Raw genomic sequence first — 9,250 nt, 5'->3', positions numbered from 1 at the left:
TTCACTGTGATTGACAGTGCTTAGAGATTCCAGAAATGGTTGACCTAAATGTGGTCTTTATTTGTCTTAATGAATATATGGAAAACGCACAGTCCAATATGTAATATACCAAATGTTGACTTCTTGTTGAGACCCCTCTCCCATTTACTTGGGTTGTCAAATTGCCACATTTTTTACGCAGAACTGAGAATAAAAGAGTTCCTGACATTTCTAGAAGATACATGAAAAGTTTGTAAGTGTGCCATTGATTAAGAAGTTTACAGAGCTGAACTGGTCTTTAAAAAATATCTGATCTACAATTATGAAAGTAAATTGTATAAGCCAGTCTATGACTATAGAGTATCTAAGCCACACTCAATTAAATGCTCAGCAAAGCACAGAAACATCTGCTCAGCACATGTTTAATTCACTAGTAATTTCTTAGTCAAAAAGGAAAAAAGTGGCTGCCTGCCACCGGAGGCATCTCCTCTGCATCTGTGCAGGAAGTGGAAACCAGCGGTGAAGCAAAGCGGTGTGAGGTCCGCTGGGTCAGCTGCGTCTGCTGTTCTGGGTCTCTCCTTGCTGCTAGATCCGCGGCTCGACACCTCCAGCGCCATGCCCAGGAAGGGCTGCTTCCGGATCCACTGCACCCTGCAGTACCTGAGCCAGGTAGCATAGTGTTCAAAGTTAGTGAAGGTCATGACTGTGAACTACAAGACGCATGGGGAGCTGGGCGAGGAGGCCAGGAAATTTGTGTTTTTCAACATATCTCAAAACCAGTACAAAAACCCTTGAGTGCAGATCATGGTGTTTAAGAACATAAGACTGTCCCCCTTCCTGCAGTTCTATCTGGATTCCGGGTAGCAGGTCCTCGTGGATGTGAAGACCAAGGGTAATAAGGATATCATGGAGCATATCAAAAAATATTGGGGAAGAACAAAGAAACCCTTGATAAAGAGGAACAGAAAAAGCAGCTTTCTCACCCGACTCACTTTGGCCCCTGAAAGTACTGCCTGGGGGCCTACATCTGTGAGGTGGAAGGGCAGGTCCCCTTCCTGGACCTGGTGCCCCTACATAAGGAGATGACAGAGAAATACAAAACAACACTGAAAGCCAGAGCCCAGGTCTCAGAATACACTCAGGGAAGTCCCTGGTTCTGTCCCTGGAGGAACACTGAAAATGTCTTTGCCATAAGAGGGCCCCCCTCATACACTTGTGTGAAAGGACATGGGAGGGTAGGTGGAGTATCTGCAGTGGAGCAAGTAGATGAATATCCTATCCATCAGGTCAATAAAATGCCTCTTGGTCTCAAAAAAAAAAAAAAAAAAAAGGAAAGAAAGAAAGGAAAAAAAGAAAATAAGTATGACATCATATCGGTTTCAGTATTTATTAAAATTTTTATTTCTTTCTTGTCTAACTTAAATACTTAGGAGACAAAAATCAAATCAGTTGAAACCAATACTAAGGTTGTAAGACATGTTATTTTTAAAAAGTCTGTTATTTAATCTACTTATGTGAGTGAATCAGAATTTTCTTTCTTTAACCTAAACAAATAGAGAAGTAAATTGGATGCTTGAGGCATGAAAACAGCCTAATTATTCTCACCAAATGTATTTAGAATTAGTGTTTATATATAATAGATTTGTAATTATATAAATTTTTATATTTTATATTTTATTTATATTTGTTTTTAACTCTACATAGTTATATATAACTATATATTTTATTTATAAAATTTAAATTTTATTTCTATTTCTGTTATATATATATATTAATTTCCCTCCCTGATCACATCTCCTTCTACTCTTCCCCCTTATTTATTCAGGCCACATGGCCTTCATGTTATCATAAAATACATTAGCATATCATAGCCTCAGAATCTGTAAACTCACTGTTCCTTCTTCCTGGAATGCTTTTTTCCAGGAATTCTTTTTTTCTCAACTCTATTTTTCAGTGTCACCTTTCTCAGTATAACCTTGTTTGTCTGTTCTATTTAAAACTAGTAGGAAAAGTAAGATAAAAACAGAGAGGGAGGGAAACAATAAAGGACTCTTAAATACAGAGAACAAAATGAGGGTTGCTGGGGGGAAGTGGGTGGAGGGATGGGCTAAATGGGTGATGGGCTTTAAGGAGGGAAGTTGTTGGGATGAGCATTCATATATGAAATTTATGGATCACTGGGTTCTATCCTGAAACCAATACTACACTGTATGTTAACTAACTTGAATTTAAATTAAAAAATTAAAAAAGATATAATCTTTCCGAGGGCAGGGATTTTTGTTTTTTCCTGTGAGGCCAGGGATTTTTGTTTTTTCCTGTGTTGGTCATTGTCTCCTGCTGGTACTTAAAGCACTGCCTGCAACATAGTAGGTACTCACAAAAGTGTTGAACATGAGTGATAATAATGTTTGACAATGAGAGACTGAATGAATACACAAACAATGACTAGACCATATGTGAAAATAGAACCCTGACCTATAGCCTCTGTAGCCTCCACCCAGAAAGGTCAAGACTTGGTCAATAGCTCAAGACTTGGTCGATGACTGCCAGCTTAATTTTGCCTCCAATTTCAATTAAGGACCAACCAAAGAAAGCCAAATGTGTTCCCCAAACCAATCACATAGTGTGCTCTGCTTCTGGTAAGCCCATATTCAGCTTCTGTATACCAACAGCCTCAAATCACAGCATACCTGAAGCATTCCCATTTTTTCACTATAAAGTTTTCCTACTCCCTGTCTTTGAGCTTCAGCTGAACCTAATGTATGCTGAGTGACTCCCTTGGAGACATTTTATTCACAAAGACAATACTTTTTGAAAAGTATAGAGTGTCCAATGTTAAGTTAACAACAAAGTCAAGGTGGTGAGCATCTGATTAGGTTCATTCATATGCTAAGTGACTTTACCACTGCACCAAATTTATAACATGTAAAGCATTTGCATTAGTAAAGCATTAGTAGAATTAACATCACAACATCACATGTATATTTGGTGTTGCTAGAAGGTAATTGATATGGGCAAAAGCAGATCTTTTGTTGCCTACAATATTCTAAAATCCTTGAGGGGCAAGGTCATCTATCTGATTAATTGCATACCATGCACATAGTAGGTACACAATTAACATCTACTTAATGAAGAACTAATAAATTATCACATTTTCTCTATATGAAAAGAACTCCTACATGAAGTAATTGAAAGCACATTTGGTAGAATTTTTTATATCTTAAGTTGTACAACTGGGACGACACCCATTTCAAACAAATACCATTACCAAGAAGGCTATCAAACTTATTCTGATATCTAAAATTTGGCCCATTTGGGACATTGCTGTCTGTAAGTAATTCTGCCCAGATAAACAAAGTGAAAACTCTTCACAGCAAATGCACTGTATAGGATTATCTATGTAAAAGCTACTCTTATTTTGTTAAGTGTTAAATAATTATGCTAGGCCCAAAAGGGAGGCACTCATGCAAAGCTCCCTCTGTTCGCCAAAACTCAACAGTTTCCTTTTCTCCTGAGTGCTCTACTTTCCCAGAAATGTAACTTAGAATTGACCAATCAGAATCTGTCTGCTTAACTTAAATTACACAAACATGCGTCAAGATTCTTTGTGTACCAAAGAAGGGAAACTTTATTAGTCAATCAAATCAGATTTGCTCAGTAGAGCTTCCTTAATCCTCTGTACCTCTGTCTATAAAACACCTTCACTTATCTATCTCTTTGGAACTCCTTTCTGTTTTGTATATTGGATGCTGCCTGATTCACGAATCACTGAACAAAGCTAGTAAGATCCTAATAACATGTTGGTAAACTTTTCACAATACTGAAGAACCTAATTCTTATGTCTTAGGTCAGAATTTTATTTTATTTTTTTTTAAATCAAAGGCATTGCAAAACTGATAGAGCAAGTAGATTTTAACAGAATCTTTAAAATAAAATATCAGGGTAATGGGGTGGCTCAGCCGGTTAAGCATCTGGCTCTTGGTGACAGCGCAGAGCCTGCATGGCACTCTCTCTCTCTTTCTCTCTCTCTCTCTTTCCTGTCTCTCTGCCCCTCCCCAGCTTGCATGTATGTGCTCTTTCTATGAATAAATAAACATTTCAAATAAAATATCAAGATTAAAATGTGACAAAAAACAGGAGTTTGGGTGAGAATGGCTAATGTTTTAGTCGTGTTTCCATAAATGGAATCATTAGCTTAATCCATTTTTATTGTTTGAGAGGTAGGTATCTACAGCCACTTTAGTTCTGGTTTTTAGTGGCAAGTGAAAATAGACTTAAAAGCTATATCTGTGTCTGTGATAGAAAATAACTTTTCTCATCTTCCCATCACCCTGATATTTTATTTTAACGATTCTGTTCTCAAATAAATGCACGTTAAAAATAAACTCAGAATTTCTGATAGGTTTTGCTACAGGGTTCTAAATGCATCCACTAGTGAGGGGAAGGTAAACTGGCATTGTCTCAGGCCACTTGGGGAGTTTAAATGACAAACAATGGCTTTCACTTGTATTTGTGTTTGCACATTATTGGGATCAAATTGCTAGAGTTTTGTTTGACCTAAGAAAAATAAGATTGAATAGTGGAATTTACTTCTAATTATCCTATACCATGCTTTTAAAAATGTTTCTTTTTTAAAAAGCCAGTTTGTTAAGACATACTTTCTTCATTATTCAGCAGTATGGATTAGTAGCTACTTAAAATGAGATTTTGAGAAAGTAGCATGAAACAGTGGAAACAGCAGGAGGTTTAAGTCAAGCTGAAATAAACTGAATTCTGTCTCCTGTGTGCCTTGGGCAAGTTACTTAACCAATTTCTTCTCAGTTTCTTCATTTGTTGAATGGAGAGAATGCATTGTAAATTTATTGTATGCAAAATACCTAGGAAGGCAGCACACATAATATGTGCTCAATAAATTATAGTTATTTTCATTACCTTTATTTTGTGTAGTTTGCCTTAAAGGTAAAACAGCAACATGTGATAGTTACAGGAATTTAAATCATCCCAGCAAACGGCAATTACTCTTCAAATTGCCCTCATTACTTTCCTCAATCACCCAATCACCAAAATAAAGCACAACTATATTTCTCAAATAGCTTACACAAACAAAAGCATTATACAAGGAATTCTAAAACTGGGAGAGTGTTGTAGGTAAACAGCATAATAGTTTCTTCCTTTCTTCCTTTAAGTCTAAACTGCCTTTTCTCCTTTGCTACTGAGAAACTGGGATTTCTTTCTGATTCTGCAAACCTATACATTGTGAGCACAAGCAATTGATTCATTTCAATATTCATTCTTACCAACATACTAGGAACACTGACTTTAACTTAGACTTTTTATAAAAGAATATATGTGTATATATGTACTTATATACAAAAGACATTCATCAGTTGTGATAAAATGAGTATCTGTAACAAGGAAGCACAGTCAACTTTGGAATCACAACCAAGCAAAAGTATGGATTATTCTTTTGAGGCAAGTGAAGATATTCTAAAATATATCAAAGTATCTGTTAACCAGTTAGGTTTCTGTTACCTTTAAAAATTGAGCCGTCTTACATTAGAATCTGCCATATTTTATAAGATGCTCTTAATGAGCATTTTCAGAAATTAATAACTTCTATATGTATACTATAAAAATACAAAGTAAGAATAAAGCATGGTTTAAAAAATATTTCTTTGGATGGTTAGAAGATAAGAAGATCCAAATTCTGAACCTGCTGCAATTATTTTCTAGGATTTCTAATGTGAAAATCAAAACTGTTCTTTTCAAAAGGCACATGCAGTACTTCAAAGGTATTAATTATCTTAAATTTGCAAGAATTAAGAACACAGTTACATGCCAAATTGCTATCAGGTGCTTCAAACTGTCATATTGCTAACAAAAGAACTATTTTTATGATATGCATTTTTTTTTGTTTCTGCAAAGTTGTACCACTCAACAAAGGAAAAGAATCTAATAAACTTTCCTAAACTTTTACAGTTAGTATTGAAGAAGTGTGAGGAGCAATTTCATCCTCAATATCTGCATATTTAAAGTAGTTAAATATATCTGGTAAGATTTCTTGCCTTGTTTCAGTTTTTGGTGTTCCTGAAGAGGTTGTAGAAACTGGGATGCCTACTCCTTGTGACACTTTGCAGCTCTCCAGATCATTGAATTAAACAGTTCTTGACCTGCTAATAATAATAATTTGTAAAAGCTCATTCACTGTAAGGGCTTGTAAGAGGTTAAAGGTCAGGTGAAAGTTCAAAGGTATTCAGTTGCTTAATCTGGTGAAAGTTTAAAAGTACTCTATTGCTTGATCTCTGCTCTTATTATTTAAATTAATAAATTTGTTTAATTTATTATTTAAAATCATTCTTATTCTTAGCTTTTAGTCCTGTACTATTGTTATTTTTGGCTTTTTAAGTTTTCATATTAATTCCAGTTAACCTATAGTGTTGTATTATTTCAGGTGTACAATATAGTGATTCAACAATTCCATACATCGCCCAGTGCTCATTACAGGTGCACTACTTAATCCTCATCACCTGTTTAACCTGACCCTCCACCCCTTCCCCTCTGGTAACCATCAGTTTATTCCCTAGAGTTAAGAATCTGTTTCTTAGTTTGTCTCTCTCTCTTTTCCCCCCTTTGCTTGTTTGCTCTGTTTCTTAAATTCCACATGTGAGAGAAATCATATGCTATTTTATTTGTCTTTCTGTAACTATGTATTTTGCTTAGCATAATGCTAAGCAAATACTCCCTAGCTCCATCCATGTCATTGCAAATGGCAAGATTTCATTTTTTATGGCTGAATATATTCCACTGTCTATATATACCACATCTTTTTTCTTCAGAGTTATCCTTTTTCTTTCTTCCAAGGTTTTATTTTAATTCAAGGTAGTTAACATATAGTGTAGTACTGATTTCAGGAGTAGAACCCAGTGATCCATCACTTTCATATAACACCCAGTGCTCATCCCACCAAGTGCCCTCCTTAATACCCATCACCCTTTCAGATCATCCCCCCAATGCACTTCTTCTCCAGCAACCCTCAGATTGTTCTCTATAGTTAAGAGTCTCTCATGATTTGCTTCTCTCTCTGTTTTTATCTTTATTTTTCCTTCCCTTCCCCTATGTTCATCTGTTGTGTTTCTTAAATTCCACCTATGAGTGAAATCATATGGTATTTATCTTTCTCTGAATGACTTATTTCACTCAGCATAATATGCTCTTGTTCCATCCAGGTTGTTGGAAAAGGCAAGATTTCATTATTTTTTATGGCTGAGTAATATACTATATATATATATATATATATATATATATATGCCACATCATCTTTATCCATTCATCAGTTGATAGACACTTGGCCTGCTTCCATAATATGGCTATTATAAATAAGGCTTCTATAAACATAAGGGTGCATGTATCCCTTTGAATTAGTATTTTTGTGTTCATTGGGTAAATACCCAGTAGAGCAATTGATGCATCATAGGGTGGTTCTATTTTTAACTTTTTGAAGGAACCTCCGTGGTGTTTCCCACAGTGACTGCACCAGTTTGCATTCCCAACAACAGTGCATGAGTGTTCCTTTTTCTCCACATCTTCACCAATGACTGTTATTTCTTGTGTTTTTAGCCATTCTGATAGGTGTGAGGTGATATCTCATTATCGTTTTGATTTGCATTTCCCAGATAGTAAGTGATGATGAACATCTTCACATGTGTCTGTTGGCCATTTGTATGTCCTCTTTAGAGAAATGTCTATTCATGTCTTCTGTCCATTTTTAATTGGATTATTTTGTTTTATTAAAAAAATTAACACGTTTTTATATATTTTGGATACTCTTTATCAGATATGTCATCTACAAATATCTTCTCCCATTACATAGGTTGCCTTTTAGTTGATTGTATTTTTTGCCGTACAGACCCTTTTAATTTGATGTAGTCTCAAAAGTTTATTTTTGCTTTTGTTTGCCTTGCCTCAGAAGATATATGTTGCAAGAAGTTGCTATAGCCTATGTCAAGGAAGTTACTGCTTGTATCCTTTTCCAGGATTTTTATGTTTTGAGGTTTCACATTTAGGTCTTTAATCTATTCTGAATTTATTTTTGTGTATGGCGTAAGAAAGTGGTCCAGTTTGTTTCTTTTGCATGTGTCACTATCTGGTTTTCCCAGCACCATTTGTTGAAGAGACTGTCTTTTTCCCATTGCATATTCTTTCCTGCTTTGTCGAAGATTAATTGACCATATAGTTGTGGGTTTATTTTTGGGCTTTCTATTCTGTTCTATTGATCTATGTGTCTATTTTTATGCCAGTGCCATACTGTTTTGATTATTACAGCTTTGTAATATAACTTGAAGTCTGGAATTGTGATGCCTCTCGTTTGCTTTTCTTTTTCAAGATTGCTTTGGCTATTTGGGATCTTTTGTGGTTCCATACAAGCATTAGGATTCTTTATTCTAGTTGTGTGAAAAATGCTGTTGGGATTTTGAAAGGGATTGTATTAAATGTGTAGATTGTTTTGGGTAGTATAGACATTTTTACAGTAATTGTTCTTCCAATCCATGAGCATGGAATGAGTGTCCTTCCATTTCTTTGTGTCATTTTGGATTTCTTTTATAAATATTTTATAGCTTTAAGAGTACAGAATGTTCACCTCTCTGATTAGGTTTATTCTTAGGTATCTTATGGTTTTTGCTACAATTATAAGTGGGATTGATTCCTTAATTTCTCTTTCTGCTGCTTCATTATTGATGTATAGAAATGCAACTGATTTCTGTATGCTGATTTTATATTCTGTGACTTTACTGAATTCATTTATCAGTTCCAGCCATCTTTTTGGTAAACTCTTTTGAGTTTTCTACATATAGTATCATGTCATCTACAAATAATGAAAGTTTTACTTCTTCCTTACTAATTTGGATGTGTTGTATTTCTTTTTGTTGTCTGATTGCTATGGCTAGGACCTCCAGTACTATGTTGAATAGAAGTGGTGAGGGTGGACACCCTTGTCTTGTTCCTGACCTTAGGGGAAAAGCTCTGTTTCTCCCCATTGAGGATGATATTAGCTGTGAGTTTTTCATATATGGCCTTTATTAGGTTGAGGTATGTTCCCTCTAAACCTACTTCATTGAAGGTTTTTATCATGAATGGACATTGTACTTTGTCGAATGCTTTTTCTGCATCTATTGAAATGATCATATGGTTCTTATCCTTTCTCTTATTGATTTGATGTAACATGTTGATGGATTTGTGAATATTGAACCAGCCTTACAACCCAGGAATGAAC

At 35.3% G+C, this 9,250-nt stretch overlaps 1 pseudogene; it reads left to right on the top strand.

The window, feature by feature from the left end:
* Positions 1-594: 594 nt before the first annotated feature.
* Positions 595-6,137, top strand: LOC102960828 (annotated as a pseudogene).
* Positions 6,138-9,250: the final 3,113 nt, after the last annotated feature.

The sequence above is a fragment of the Panthera tigris genome, chromosome X, assembly GCF_018350195.1.
Source record: "Panthera tigris isolate Pti1 chromosome X, P.tigris_Pti1_mat1.1, whole genome shotgun sequence".
NCBI classification, from domain to species: Eukaryota; Metazoa; Chordata; class Mammalia; order Carnivora; family Felidae; genus Panthera; species Panthera tigris.
This window is presented reverse-complemented; position numbering and strand designations above follow the sequence as displayed.